General features: G+C 36.5%; 1 protein-coding gene across 2 annotated transcripts in view; it reads right to left on the bottom strand.

The window, feature by feature from the left end:
* NT5DC1 (5'-nucleotidase domain containing 1) overlaps positions 1 to 14,719 on the bottom strand; it is a 131,158-nt gene that overhangs the window by 90,876 nt on the left and 25,563 nt on the right. The gene's annotated exons all lie outside the window — the stretch shown is intronic.

The raw sequence follows: 14,719 nt of genomic DNA, 5'->3' as shown, positions 1-14,719 counted from the left end.
TATGATTTTTATGTATGGCCTGAAAACTCTGTTGGAATTAAATTCTGAAAATTAGGTGATGCTAGATAACTTTTTATCTCCAAATATACAAAAGATGTCTTACAGAAAAAGCATATTTTTAAACTTTATTTGTTAAAGTCTGTTATCCAAGTAGTGAGCATATGATACATTTTATGCATATATATGCACATATATGTTCGTAAGAACATTTGCTGTATCCAAAAGACAGAATATATATCATATCCAAACAAGCAGAAAGATGACAGGATAAGAAATTGATCAAGAGAAAAAGAAAGATATGAAAATAAAACCACTGAACTGAGAGAGAGAAAGATGTTCTCAAAATACAAAACTAAAACTAATCAAGTTCTTTTGGAGATGTAGGAGAGATTGTGTCTGCAGTAGCCATCTATGACAATTCCTGATGCTTAGATTCTCCCAAATCAAAACAAACTAATATAGCTCCTTGCATGCTAAAGTGATATTGCACAACACTCCAGTGAAGAAAAAAAAAGAAATAAGGGAAAAAAAAAAAAACAGAGGGAAAAAAAGACAAGAAAAAGAACCTTCTGACAAACTGAAAGATGTGATAACAAAGGGAGTTCTCCTCTGTGGTGTGAAGAAGGATCAGGAGCAGTCTGTGAAGTAACCAGAGAAACCCACAACTACATAAAGGCCAGGATAGAATGTTACATCCTTGAAGATATGCTTTGGGCAGAAACAGAAGCTACTGGGCAAGCTTCTTTGGCTTGTACTATGACAGTAGGAATGAATTATTGTAATGATCCAGTTTGGCTTTAGACATTGAAAATTTATAACTATATTTTGCTCAAGGAGAATAAGCTGTAGACACATGTCAAGACTCCAGAGAATTATTTGAAAACCTGGTATTGATTTCTCGGATAGCAAGAAGACTCTTCAGTCTCAAAGAGTTTAAATAAAGTTGAAGAAAACAAGTACTGAGCAACGACAAGAAGGAACTTGAAACGAGTGGCATATCATAAAAATATCCATATTTGTTTCCTGCTGTAAAAAGCTCCTTTCAAGTTCACAGACACAAACAAAAGAGAAGTGCCCTGAATTCCAAACCTGACCTGATGGAGTGGACAGCATTCTTGGGCTGTCACCACAGCAGGATTTCATCACCAGCCTGAGTTCCTCTGCAGCTTCTTGGAGCTAAGAGCCATGAAGCAGGTTTTTCATTTTGCATCTATACATATAAAATGAATGGGAAATTTGAAACTTTTTTTTTATTCAGCATGTCCAGGCTAGGACTCAAACTCAGATGATCTTCAGTTCTGTTGAATAAAAAATATTGTATTTGCAATGAGACAGATTGAAAATTCTGCTCTCAGACAGCATGATAGGAATCATAATAACAAAATTAGAAAATCCAAAGCCTTCACCAAGAGTAGATGGTGATTCTGTCTGAAGTTTCAGGATTGCTGACTTTTGTCTCAGGTTGCATTTTTAGAGGAATATATTTTAAAGTGAGTCAATGGACAGACTACCATTTTTGGTGGTCTAATACTAAATATTGAGTTTTGTATATAGTGCTTTTGAAGAGAAGTAAAATATGACCTTAATTATGTTCTAGTTAAATTTTTCTATTTAAAAGCAGTGATTCTACATCAACATGGTTGAACAAGTTGCAGCAAGAACATTTTGTACAATGCAGCAATTTTGTGCTACCTAAAGACTCTGTTCTAGCCAGCTTCATAAATGTATTTCCTTTTCTATTTTGGCCTTATTTTTCTAAAAAGGACTCATCCTACTTATGCTGCTTGGCTCCATGGAACCTCTTCTTGAGCACCAAGAGTTGATATAAGGAGCAGCAACAAGTACTCCCACCCACGCCATGGTAAATATGTAGATAGCCCACAACAGCACAAGCAAGCATCAGACACACTGAGGAGCAAAGCTAAAGATATGGAAATTGGAAAGAAATGCATAGAAAAAAAATCGCTGAAAAACTGAGATAAGCATTCAATTCTATATGTAGTTGCATGTTTTATGTATGAAATGTGCAGTGTTCATATTTCTAGCTACAAGCTGTCTTCTCCCTTTACACCCACTTCCATCAGACCAGAGAATCTTCAGGAGAAGAAATCCTGCAGCTCTAAAGGGAGCAAAACCACCTCCTGATGTGGTATTGGAAAGAGGATAGCCTGAAAGCAAAACAGATTTCTGTTGTTGTTTTCTTATGGTTTGCCATTTTGCCTTTTTGCAAACTTTGGAAAGCAACTTTCCAGCACTGACAGGCTGAGAAAAAAATCAGCAGTAATAGAAGTAAAGGGAAAGGGGGCTATTCTTAAAATGTATTATTTTAGTATAATTATATTCCATTGCCCCCCTGCCCCAAACTACAAAACTACTACCCGACATCATGCTGAAGTCCAAAGATATAAAACTAACCCCCCTATCTTCCACTGCCTAACTGTTCTAAATAAGAACTATAATACAAACGTAGTCAGCGGTACGATCTCATCATTCTCCATCAATGAAGGTACTTACAACTGCATTTTAGGAAGGATTGACTAAAATGTGGACAGCACCTGGCCTGATTTAGTCCTTTTGGCTGGTTCTGCCTACAGGGAGTAGATGCCATTCATCATCATCAGACACTAAGGGCCAGATGCAGAGAGATGCAGGCATTACAGAGCATTCAGTACTGAATAATAACAATACATATAATAAGTACTTAAATAATGGACACAATCAGATACCTAAGAATGAATTTCTAACTGACAGTATATTGAGTGCCATAATGCATCAGTCAGTCACTGGAGAAAATCATGAATTCTTATCTCCAGCCTCATCTGAAGACAGCAGTTTGTTGCTGCTACAAAAGCGGCATTCAGAGGATGCCTCACCTAGGATGAGGCTATCTGGGGCATGAGCATCAATGTCTCACTGCCTAAACAGAGCTAATTTTGTGAATACTTCAAGCACCTTCAAAACTTAAGCCAAAATATGTGGTGGCTAGCAAGGCATTTTCTAAAGGAATCAGTTTTACTGATGTGAGACAGCACTCTTTGCAATAGCCATACCTACTCAAATCCCTTTCAGTATTGTATTTTCCACTAGAAAGTAATCCTCACTTTGTTTCCAGAATTAAGAACTTCAATGCTTAGAGGAAATAATTAATGCCTACACAGTGAGTTTATTTTTATGAACATGGGGCTGAAAATTGTCTTTTTTAACCTTCTCACAGCCTGACCAAACTAGAGTTGATTTTCTTTTTAATTTCTCTTCTGCTTTTACCATTTATTGCTGAGCAGCCAAGACTCATGCTCTTGGAGTGACACCCGTTGTGCTATACTGTAACCTTTGACACTGGCTCCTTTGTGACTGGCAGGGGAGGTAAAACATATCCCTGATTTCCTGAATTACAGATCTTGTCTGACAAATCAGACTGTAGCACACAGTAATGCCAAGGTCTCTAAGAGAGGACCCTCACTTCAGCTTCTTTAGGAAAGAAAACTTCCTGAAAGTCATCACATTTACTGCATATGAGCACCATGAATCCATAGTGCACAGTATGAAGGCAGCAAGGCAAAACCTCTTTGGACAGCAGTGGACTTGTGGGCTATGTCTAAGTAAACTAAAAAGATGACATAAGTAACTGAGCACACTGATATATGATCATATGTATTTGTATTTACCATTTTAGCTACTGCCATTTAAACAGCAGCAAACATACATATCTAAATATATATACGTGTGTGTGTGTATATATGTATGTATGTATGTATGTATGTATGTATGTATGTATGCCTTTGGCAGGCAAGGTTGCTGTCATGAGGACACTAAGAAAAGCTGGAGGTTTGTGCAATCACAACAATCCCTAATACCTGCCTAACCACAATATCCAGAAGGAAACAAAGAGCAGGGGGAAAAAACCCTAAAAAAGCCCTAAAAATAATTATCTACACACACATATGCAGCATTTAAAAAATCTAATCCTCTCTCTGTACTTCCATGTAATAACTAACCAGTTTCAGAAAGCATCCCCACAGAATGCACCCTGAAAGATCTATTGATATTCTTAAACATATTTATAGTCATCTACAGATTATTGTGATATACACAGGAGGGTAACATTAACAGTCCAATCAGCTCCAAACCACAAAGAATACAGAAAGTTTTTCTAAGTTTTTTGTCATCTAAAATGACAATAACTGAAATTCAGAGTAAACATTCTGTTCTAGATTAATAAAAACAAATGACTGACCTTGGGAAAACAAAATTTAAAAAAACAGTTCTTATGAACTTTGCCACTGTTTTTTATACTTCAAAAGAAAAAAAAATCCACTCTTTTTCAAAAAGAGCCAGGAACATTGCAATACTCATCTTTAAAAGGTTCTCCAAATGAAAACTTAATAAATGTCTGGGATGAAGATGGGAAGAAATCCCTTTGGGAAGAGATGGCAAGCCTGAAACTAGTTTAGTTGTGAGTTTCAAATTTTCCAAAGCACTGGTTTCTTACTCCTAGAATCTGTCTAGCAAGAGGATCTCAGAGGGACACAGTTACCAGCAAGGAGAGAGAGAACACAGAGATAACAAGTGATCATGCTTTAAATTACAGTACTATAAAGGACACATATGAAGCACTTGCATTCTTGGCTTTTTTTTCCTCGGGAAGATTTCATTTTAATCTATAGCAATTGAGTGTTAGTAAACAACTTTCAATACTAGATTTGTAGATCAAACAGCTTTTAATAACAATATGAAATATTATATCTTTAAAAATAAAAAGCAAAGACTGTGAAAATAGTTTTTCTTAAAACAAAAAGCTGATGCCCTGAATTGTAAAAGCATAAAAGAGCTTAAACATTAAAATAATTATCTGATGTTATAACATGAAATATATATAATTCACCTTCAGTGTGAACTGTGAGGTTTCATTAGGATTAGGTTTTCAGACAAAATGCTGCCAAATTTTCACCAGTCCAACTGCAATTTCTTATACCTCTTATACCTCATGCTTTTGCTTTTTCAGAAAGATTTGTTTAAAACTGTCTGTTCATCCTTTAATAAAAATATCAGGAAAAAGAATCTCTACCCTAGTCCTGTACATACATCTTGCAAAGCAGCTTCAAGGAATTAACTCTTTACATAGGTTTGGAATTTGGGACATAGTGGTACAATGTGCAAAATATCCATCTGCCACTGCCACGAGGTTTTATACAATTATTACAAATTTCTAATTGCATTTGCACAATAAAGGCTTGTTAGAGTTTGGCAGTTAAATGCCCCGAAGAGCTTATCTACACCTTCTGCCTCAAGATCTCACACCTACTTAGTTGCTTAACAGACCACTCTCCAAAAGAAACAGACTGTGTTTCTTTTGGAAGAGGCAGTGGCAGAATATAATCACATATGCTTTGTCCTCCTAGCACAAGAACAGAAACTTGAGATGCTTCCTATGTGCCTTCCAGGCATGTGGCATAAATGCAGAAGTTGAGGAAAAATGCTGTGTTGTAGGGGTACAGGGAGGTGATTAAGCTTTGATGGGCCATAAACTTGACTGCAAAAACTTAGAACTTGGTTGTTAGACTCTGTTTATAAATTCGTTTTCTTTTAAATACAGACTTAGGGCATTTATCTCCTTGAAAAAATATCAGAGGCCTGACCCACATTTGCATAAACCAGTGCAGGCCCCACTGCCAAAAATGGAATATTTTACTTCACAGGCCACTGTGCAGTCACCTTAAATGTAATTAGATGCCATCAGTCCTTGATTATAAGATATTTGTCGAGACTTGGACAGCCTAAAGTCCTTTCCTGAACATTAGTACAACTTGGAAAAAACATGTTTTCTTCCAGCAGACATTGTAGATTAGGCCCTAAAAGAACTCCAAACACAAAAAGCAATCTTGTTAATCATAGCTTTTTTGCAGTTGTATGCATGTAAGTATGCAAACTAACTTCTCCCAACTACTAGACACAAAAAAGCACCTGCATCTGAGATGTCATATTTGTTCTTCAGGTAACTTAGGATGAAGGATTCCAAGGAGCATTTTAACAGCTTGGGAGAGAGGCTTCTCCCAGGGCTTTGAACAACACCATGAGGCAGTTTTCCATCAGAACAGCTGGATGGTAGTGCATCCTGCATTATCATTCCATAGAAAAATGGTTTAAAAATACTGGGATTTTAACCTGTTCTCTATTCCTGGATTTTCCAAGTCTCAACAGAAACAGGTCATTTACCTCTATGATTATATTTGACTTTCCTTGCCAAAAGACCAAGATCCTGTGTTCCCATGAGACCATTTAGCCCTAACTGTGAGATTCATAGGTAGCATCACTGTGACAGCTTCTAATCAAATTCTCTAGAAACTTCAGATTGTTTTCTCAGAGAATACAAATTTTTGCAGTGAGGTCTTTCTCTGCTTCTGAAAGATGATCTGGTAGAAGTTTAAATATTCCAAAGCAATTTTAGAAATATCGTAACAAAACTGTGTCCGCTATCCCAACTAACTTTGTAAAATAGATCTTGCTTTGTCAATGCAAAAGTTCATCTTATCTTTATTTGGCATTTTTAATCTCTAGAAACTGGTAAAGGTAGTAAAATTATCCTATACCAGTATTAAATAGTCTGTAAGGTTGACCCGAGATTATTTCACATATCAAATAAATTCTACTCATGCTCCTGCCAGCTCTGTTTTCCAACAGTATTGGCACTCCCTATGTGACTAGCCTAAATATACTTTCCCTTAAAGTACCTGCAAGTTATTGGTGCACAAACAAACAAAAACCCCTGCTCTAAATGATTTGTATGTCTCAGGGATATAGCACTGCAGGAAGGCCTCAGAGGGAAAAGTCTTCCATAGTTCAACATCCTGCGGTCATCGGCACAGCCAAAGGTGGAATCCAACTCTGAAACCCAATACAATTTATGTACACAGGACATACCAGAAAAGATCTGGATTTAGACAGGTACAAAAAGGAAACAGGAGGAAAATATTCTAGTGTTTTAATTTTACTTTTACTTATTTATTAATTTTAATTTTACTTACTTACTAATAGGTAGGTAAGCAAATACATCTCACCACAGGTCTATAGACACAGGAGGTCTATTTTCTGAAACAATAAGCTCTCTCTGAATGACCTAACATGCATTCCTGGTGACCTAATATTTCAACAGACAAATAGTGTTATGTTTATGTCCTGAAAAAAGGAGAATGTTTAAAGATGTTCAGCTTTATATAAAAATATTTCAAGCTGGCAAATGAAAGGGTTTCAATCAAAAAAATCAAATTCTAAATCTCATTCTTGTAACTTCTAGTGAATTTGCAGATGGATCTTCTGTATATAAGGCTTCTTTTTGAATCTAATACATCTATATCTAATACTGACATCTATTGTTGGAAAAATGTGAAGTACCTTTAAAAAAAAAAGAGAAAGCTAGCATGCAGAATGAGATTGCAAATATAAAGATAGAACCTTGCCTTATTTCTAGTGCAAAAATGGATAACCAGATACTGATTGGATAAGCCATGGAATTGGCTCTACCAGATTTAACGTTAAATGATGTGATGAAAGTAGCATAGCTACCATATCAAGTAACAGCACTCATTTTAGCCATAGCTTCCCAGACTCCACACTTTTTCTTTTGGTTGAAAACTAATTTAGAGAAACCCTTATTTTCTAATGTTAAAAAGCCCTCCCCAAGTCATCATATGAAACCTTCTTCCTCTGCAGACAAACAGATATACTAGCTCTCAAACTGGAATCTACAGTTTGTTGGAGGACAAACCCAAAGGTTCTACAAGACTTCCTTGAGAGAAAGGTGTCATGAGATAATCATATAATTCAGAGTCCACATCACAATTTGGACTATGTGACATGGATTCCCTCCTTATCCCTTTTCCTATCCCACTTCTGTATGCAGCAGAATTCACTATCTGTGATCTGTTTATCTGTGATCTGTGGAGATCACCATCAACGGGTGCAGAAGTCATTTAACACCACCTCCAGCAAGAGTCCAACCTTCAGTTTTGGTTTTTCACCATTTAGTACAGTAGCAGCAGGGGCAGCAAGTATCACCATTGGAAACAGGATGATGTTTGGTCAGATTGCCTGTCATGAGTTTAGGAGTCCCTATCTTTCCTGGTATCTCCATATGTTTTTGTATCAGCAGTTTGGGAAGTATCTATCTGCTTCACATATGTCTCTTTTATATAACTATCTTTTGATCCTCTTTTGAATGCAAAAGCGTACTAGTTAAAGTTCATAAAAGAAGATCATCCCTCACATTCATGTGTTTTTCCTCCTATGAAATACAGGAGACATTGAAACTTGTGATTTGAGTCAGGTAATATGGCAAATATCACCTATAAAACTTTGTAGCCATGATGCATTTTCTGTAATAGTAAAAGCTGCAACTGCATTAGTACTTTACTAAAAGCAAGTAATTACGACTCTCCTTTGTGACAATATAATGCTTGTAAAAATTCAATTTCAACTAATTGAAATGAAAACTAGTCCTATTAATAATCATCAGGAACATTTAGGCTCCGTGGATGCAAGCTTATTTCGCATAAGTGAGAGAGTATAAAAAAATGTATACAGGATCATAGAATCATTTAGATTTCAAAAGACTTTAAGATCATCAAGTCCAACCATTAACTCAATGCTGCCAAGTCCAACCATGTCCCTAAGAACCATGTTTACAGGTCTTTTAGATAACTCCAGGAATGGTGACTCCACCCCTTCCCTGGGCAGCCTGTTCCAATGCTTGACAACCCTTTTGGTAATGAAATTTGTCCTAATATCCAATCTAACCATCTCCTGGTGCAACTTGAGGCCATTTCCTCTTGTTGTATCATGCCTTACTCAGGAAAAGACACTGGAACCCGCTCCAACTTCCTTTCAGGTAGTTTTAGAGAGATATAAGGTCCCCCCTGAGCCTCTTTTCTCCAGGTTAAACAACTTCAGCTTTCTCAGCTACTCCTCAAAGCACTTGCATCGACCATACGCACATGCACCCACCAAAAGAATTTTCCAAAGCTTCAATTTAAATAAATTAAAACAAAACAGCAATATTTTAAATGCCAGACTTAATAAAACAAACAAATCCCTTATTTTTAAAATGAACTCAGACAACTTTTATTTGTTCTGGTTGTAAAAGTCTGGATTTCCCCCTTTGGCACCTGTTTTTAAACATGGGAGTTTAAAAACAACTCTGTGCCAATTGTCCAAACCACAGCAGGTAGTACAGCCCGTGAATGAGACTATTCAGCAGGCTGACTACATACTCCACTGGGTACACTTGAAAAAGTAGCTCAGTTACACCTATTTTTCTTCAACTATTTGGAAGATTCCCCTAATTATGGGATACCAAAGGAAGCTGCATGAACTTTTTCACCTTTGGGAAAGTAGAAGTGGTTCCCACTCTTTTTTTTCCATGGTTTCTACTTTATTCACTGTGGTTCAGGGCAGTCCGACAAAAACCTTGAGTCCAGCAGGCACAGAGGTAGAGAAAGATATTAAATAATCTAATAAAAATCAGTGAAAAAAATAGAGCATGAATTTAAAAAAAAAGTGAATAAAAATAGTCCTCGCTGGGAAAATATGACTGCTTAGCATTTTTACATTTCTGTGTGAATGCTCTTTTTAAACAAGAACATCAGGTACTTACTAAAATAGAAAGAATACTTGCAGTAATTTTTAAAGACCAATGATCTATTTAGTGTGTTAAAAAAAAATTTTCAACATACTGTGAAATGACACAGACCTACAGAAAACAAGCCTCCATCCTCCATCACTCCCAGAAAGTTTGATTGATTTTAATCCAAATCAAATTCTTAAAGAAAAGCTTCATAAACCATTGTATTGACCCAACTGGGAGTGGAATCAGCATCAATCAGAAGGCTGAAAATGAGCATCTTCAGCTAGAATGAATCAGAAAACTCTTTATCTGGTTATGTTTAAGTAGCTCCAGGAAAAGTTTTGTGGTACTCCACTGTCAAAATCCAGAACAAAATCTTTGCATTTACTCAGGATATTTAGTGACCAGGCACCTGGAAATTTTATTTTCCCGAACTGTGCACAAAGTTAATTGAATACTTCCACTCTTCCTCTCCATGGAAGTCCTGCCATCAGCTGCATGTTTGCACTTTTAAATATAACTAGTGAAAATACAAAACTTCATATAATTAAACATTTACACTACTTAATCTGAAAAGCATTTGTGAAAGAAAGGATGCATATTTAATATATAAACCCAGCTTTGTGTTTTCAGTATCTTGAAACTGATCGGTTTTCAATTAAATCCACATATCTGATAGGAGTTTCAAATTAATACATTCATTTAAACAGTAGTTGTTGTTTTTACTTTCAGGAGCAAGGGAGGGAGAAATAAAAATGAGGGAGGAATAAGGTCAGGCCAACAGCATACCCAAGGAAAACATCTTTTCTAAAACCAGTACTTCTGTTTGGTATCTTTTACTCAATTACCAGAAATTCTCCAAGATGGGTGAAGATTATCTTATCTTTATACAAGCATAATGAACATGGTGATAAACAATGTAGTACTGTTAGAAAACAATAATCAATAATACTTTCTGTCTCAGAGGATTGTTTCATCAAAAATTCATGTCAGTCTCAAAGCTTTCTCTATAAGCTATGTGGAACACATCTTCTCTTGAGGTTTCAACATGGTTGTTCAGTGTCCCTGCAAGTTAACTCAGCCAGAATACAACTACAAATATTTAACTGGGTGTCATCTATTTAAATATACTGCTATACTAAATAGAGCTCTTGTGATCAACAGTTACTTGAGCTGAACAGAATAAACTGGTCAGCAGTCAGTTTTGCAGTGCCAGAAAAAATACAGACCATCTTTCCATTACTACTTAAAAAGAGGACATTTACTCAACCACAATTACAAGTGTTAAAAGAGTATAAGGACTTATAATCTATAAAAAGAGTAGTACAGGACTGTAGGAATAACAGAGTTTGTTTTGGTTTGTTTGTTTAAAGAGAACTCTTTATTATACCTCAAAATATGGATACAGATAGGGCTCCACAGCCCCACACATCACCTCAACAAGCCTCTTAATTAAAAAAGACAACATGCATTCTGAAACTCAAAATAAATCTTATTTATTTTTCAATTAGCAAGGTAAATATTTCCTTCAGCAAGACATTTTCTAGTCCTGTGCAGCCCAAGCAGCTAGTGTTGGAATAGAAAATGCCCTCCATGTAACTAGAACACTACAATAATTACAAAACAAAACAGCAACAAAACAAACAACCACCCACCCAGATTTCCCACAGCTATCGAGTTAACAAATTTTCCCGTTTCCTATTCCTTTGGGTCCATTTGACTGTGAGTAATAAAAAGCTGAAACCCCTCTGTATTAGTTTGGGCTGCCAGCTACAGTGGAACACTTTGTTCCTCTGCACTCCCATTGAGGACTTACCTGGCTGCTATCGTGGGAGCATGAGAACACACTTCACCACCGTGTGACAGAAAGGGATAGAGGACAGCTTTAAACCATGGAGTTGACATGATTTAGGAGTTTCCAAAGTGCCATAAAGCACACCACAAACTAGGAAACCCAATTATTCCTTTAATTTCATGGCAGGCTTTTGAATTCCTCATGGAAACTCTTAAGCACCTTTCTCTGAAAACTTAAAATTGGAGACTGGAGAATTCAAAGCTGTTAAGAGTCCTTTGCTGTTAGAGTCCTTTCCAAAACTACCATGAGTTTTGGGTATAAGCATTTTAACTTGTCACAGACTAGGGCAGTCTTCAAAGTTACTTCAAGCAGGTAAGAAAACTGGACCTGAGCCTGAAGCAGCAAAATCATTGGGTCCTGTTGTTGACAGTGTTTTGGTTTTATATCATCAATAACAAATGACTCCCCATTTTTCAGTCCACTTTTTAAATTAAAGGAAAAGTCTCCCACAAGCACATTCTTGACTCTTTCTTCTCAACTGAGCTTACCTAGCCAAACAAAGGAAGTAAACACCTCTCCATACACCAGGCTCCTTGAGTACCATATTTTACCATAAACAGTTATTATAATCCATATAATCCATAACAGTAATTTTAAGAAAAAAATCAGGATTAAGACTAAAGGCCAATTATTAAAAATAAGATAAATTTCAAGTTAAAGCTGTGAATTACTACTTTCTGAGAACTCTGTTATTTGAAACTTAACCCATGGTTTGTGCTTAGATGGTGCAAAAATCAAGATCACAGACTCCTTGTCAAAACAATAAATTAATCATATTCACGCTGAAAATTGTCAGCATCAAGAACATAACTGGCCAGTTCCCAACTACTGCAAGGACCTAGCACAGCCTTTGCTGGAGTTTTGCTTCTCATCTTTTTTTTTTTTTTGAGGTGTGCATGACAGGGAGTGGTTTCTTGTTTCATTACAATTTATGTTTAATTAAGATGTTCCATGCTTCTTCCTTGTAAGCAGTTACTTAGTGTGGGACTCACTCAAGTCACTTTGTGAGTAACTTGCAGGCTTGTGGTGAAAGTCAGTTGCCATTTCCCAAATCATGGTGTCCCTTCCATGTTACATGTGTTTTCACTGACTCTGTAGGAGTAAGAGACTGAAGCAAAAAGGGGTTTTGGAAAGCATGCGTAAGAGCTTGCTTTCCAACAACATGCAACAACAATCTGAACAGCCAGTCAGCAAATATGATGAAACACTGCAGACTGCTGCAAATGGCACTGGAGGCTTTGACTTCAGTACCTAATTCATGAGGTGCATAGAGACTCTATTTTGAGTCTTTTTACTGCAGTTAAGCTTAGGAGTTAAGCTATTGCATTGCCACAACATGACTACCTTTAAATGGGAAGATGCAGCCAGTACACTACTAAAAAGCAAGTTCTGGAGTAGCAGAATGGATCAAATTTTATTCCTGACTATTACATTTGTGGGGAGGAGGGAGTGAAGACACCTTCATCTGTAAGTAAAGACAACTTTCTAAACATATAACTATAAAACAAAAGCATCTGAAGGTTTATATTTTGAAAACAGTTTTGCAAACAACCTTTCTTGAGTACAATGTGCTGTTACTGTAAATAGATACACATGTGTGCCTGTTGCATGTATTTTTGCAAGGGCAAATAGATACCGCAGCACACCTTTCATATGCACGCTACAGCAACAGGGAGAACATACAAAAGCAGTGAACTCCAATTCTACCTCAATTTCCCACACCCACAAAAAAAAAAACCTCAAGCCAAAGAAGTGGCATAAGATAGCACAATAGGGTGGAGCTCAGGTTAATCACAAGGACAAGGGGTTTGCCTGTATATACCTTTTGACCCCACAATCATCTCTATTTATGCAGAGACACATAGAGATTATTCACCTTCCTGCCCAGAGGGAGCCAAGGGAGGAAGCAAGGCTGCTGGGCAAATATCAGTGTAAATTATTGGTGCTTTTGTAATATAAGCGTGCCTGCTTTGGGGGTATTTATGAATTAGGTAAGAAATTAGCACAAAACTGTGTGTGCATAAAACTGTCGCCTGCTGTACTTAACCAAATATTGTCAAATTAGCAACAACCACACTTCCCACTGAGGGCTGTATATTTAAATGCTTTAAAAAATCGAAAGCTATTTTTGGATTTATATGAACCAAAAAAGGGGCTGCAGTTGTGTTTTTTCAAGGAGGAAATAAACTTTATGTCTATACACTTGCTACCTCTGTCAAAAGTGGATTACTGGATTCTCATTTGAGTTTATAGAGACTAATTTTTTAAATAAAGTACCTTGAGAAGTTACACAAAAAAACTGAGGGACAGTGTTTTCTTTTCTGAAAGACTAAAACAAACTGAATGCATATTTGGGGAGTAGAAGTGCCATCTCAGACATGCAAATATTCTCTGAAAATCACTGACCAGGTTAGACATGCAAGCTTAATGGAGAAAGCAGGCTTAAGTCTGAAGACCCCTGCAGCGAAAAGGGTTATTTAAAAAAATAGAACATAGTGTTGTTTAGAGGATGGCTAGGAAGAAGAATAGAAGAAAAGAACTGTTCAACAATACATTGAATAAATTATTGCACCAGTTTAAGTTAAAACATTAATCCAGTCCTCTAGTAAGCAAAGGTATTAGCACAATTGGAAGCAGAACAGACTTGATGGTCCACTGGTCCCTTTCAGTACAGTAACTTGTGTTCTAGGATATTTGCCATAATACATAAAAGCCAAAAAAGCTGAAGAGTGTGGACTTAAACAAAGACACATAGCAGGTAAAACTCAGCCCACGTTAACCTGTCATTCCACAGGACAGCCACAGGGTTCAGGGCCACCAGCTCAGTCTTTTGGTTGGAACAGTAACAGGTGTTCCTTCTGTACCTACCATGCATGAGAACTGACAGTAGTATGCATTATTTATTAGTATTCTTATAACTCCTACAAAATTGAATACCATACATGAATATCAAAGAAGTCTGCAATTGGCAAAACAGTTTTAATACACAGATAATTTATATGTAGGTATTTTTTCTGAAAGCAAAGTGCACTATATATTTAATTCTACAGTTTCACCCTGAATCAGAGAAGTTTGTTTCTTGTCTCTTACTTTGACCTCCAGTTTTAAACAATTTTCCAGAGTCACAAACAATTCAAGGACTTAGAGTTACTGCCTACTTATTACTGAACTTCAATAAAGTGATGCTGAATCACTGTAAGATTTATTAAAAAAAAAAAAAAGAAGTTGCAATCTGTGGATACAGTCCA

The sequence above is a fragment of the Corvus moneduloides genome, chromosome 3 (genome assembly GCF_009650955.1).
Source record: "Corvus moneduloides isolate bCorMon1 chromosome 3, bCorMon1.pri, whole genome shotgun sequence".
NCBI classification, from domain to species: Eukaryota; Metazoa; Chordata; class Aves; order Passeriformes; family Corvidae; genus Corvus; species Corvus moneduloides.
The sequence above is the reverse complement of the archived record's forward strand: the minus strand, read 5'-3'. Positions and strand labels throughout refer to the sequence as shown.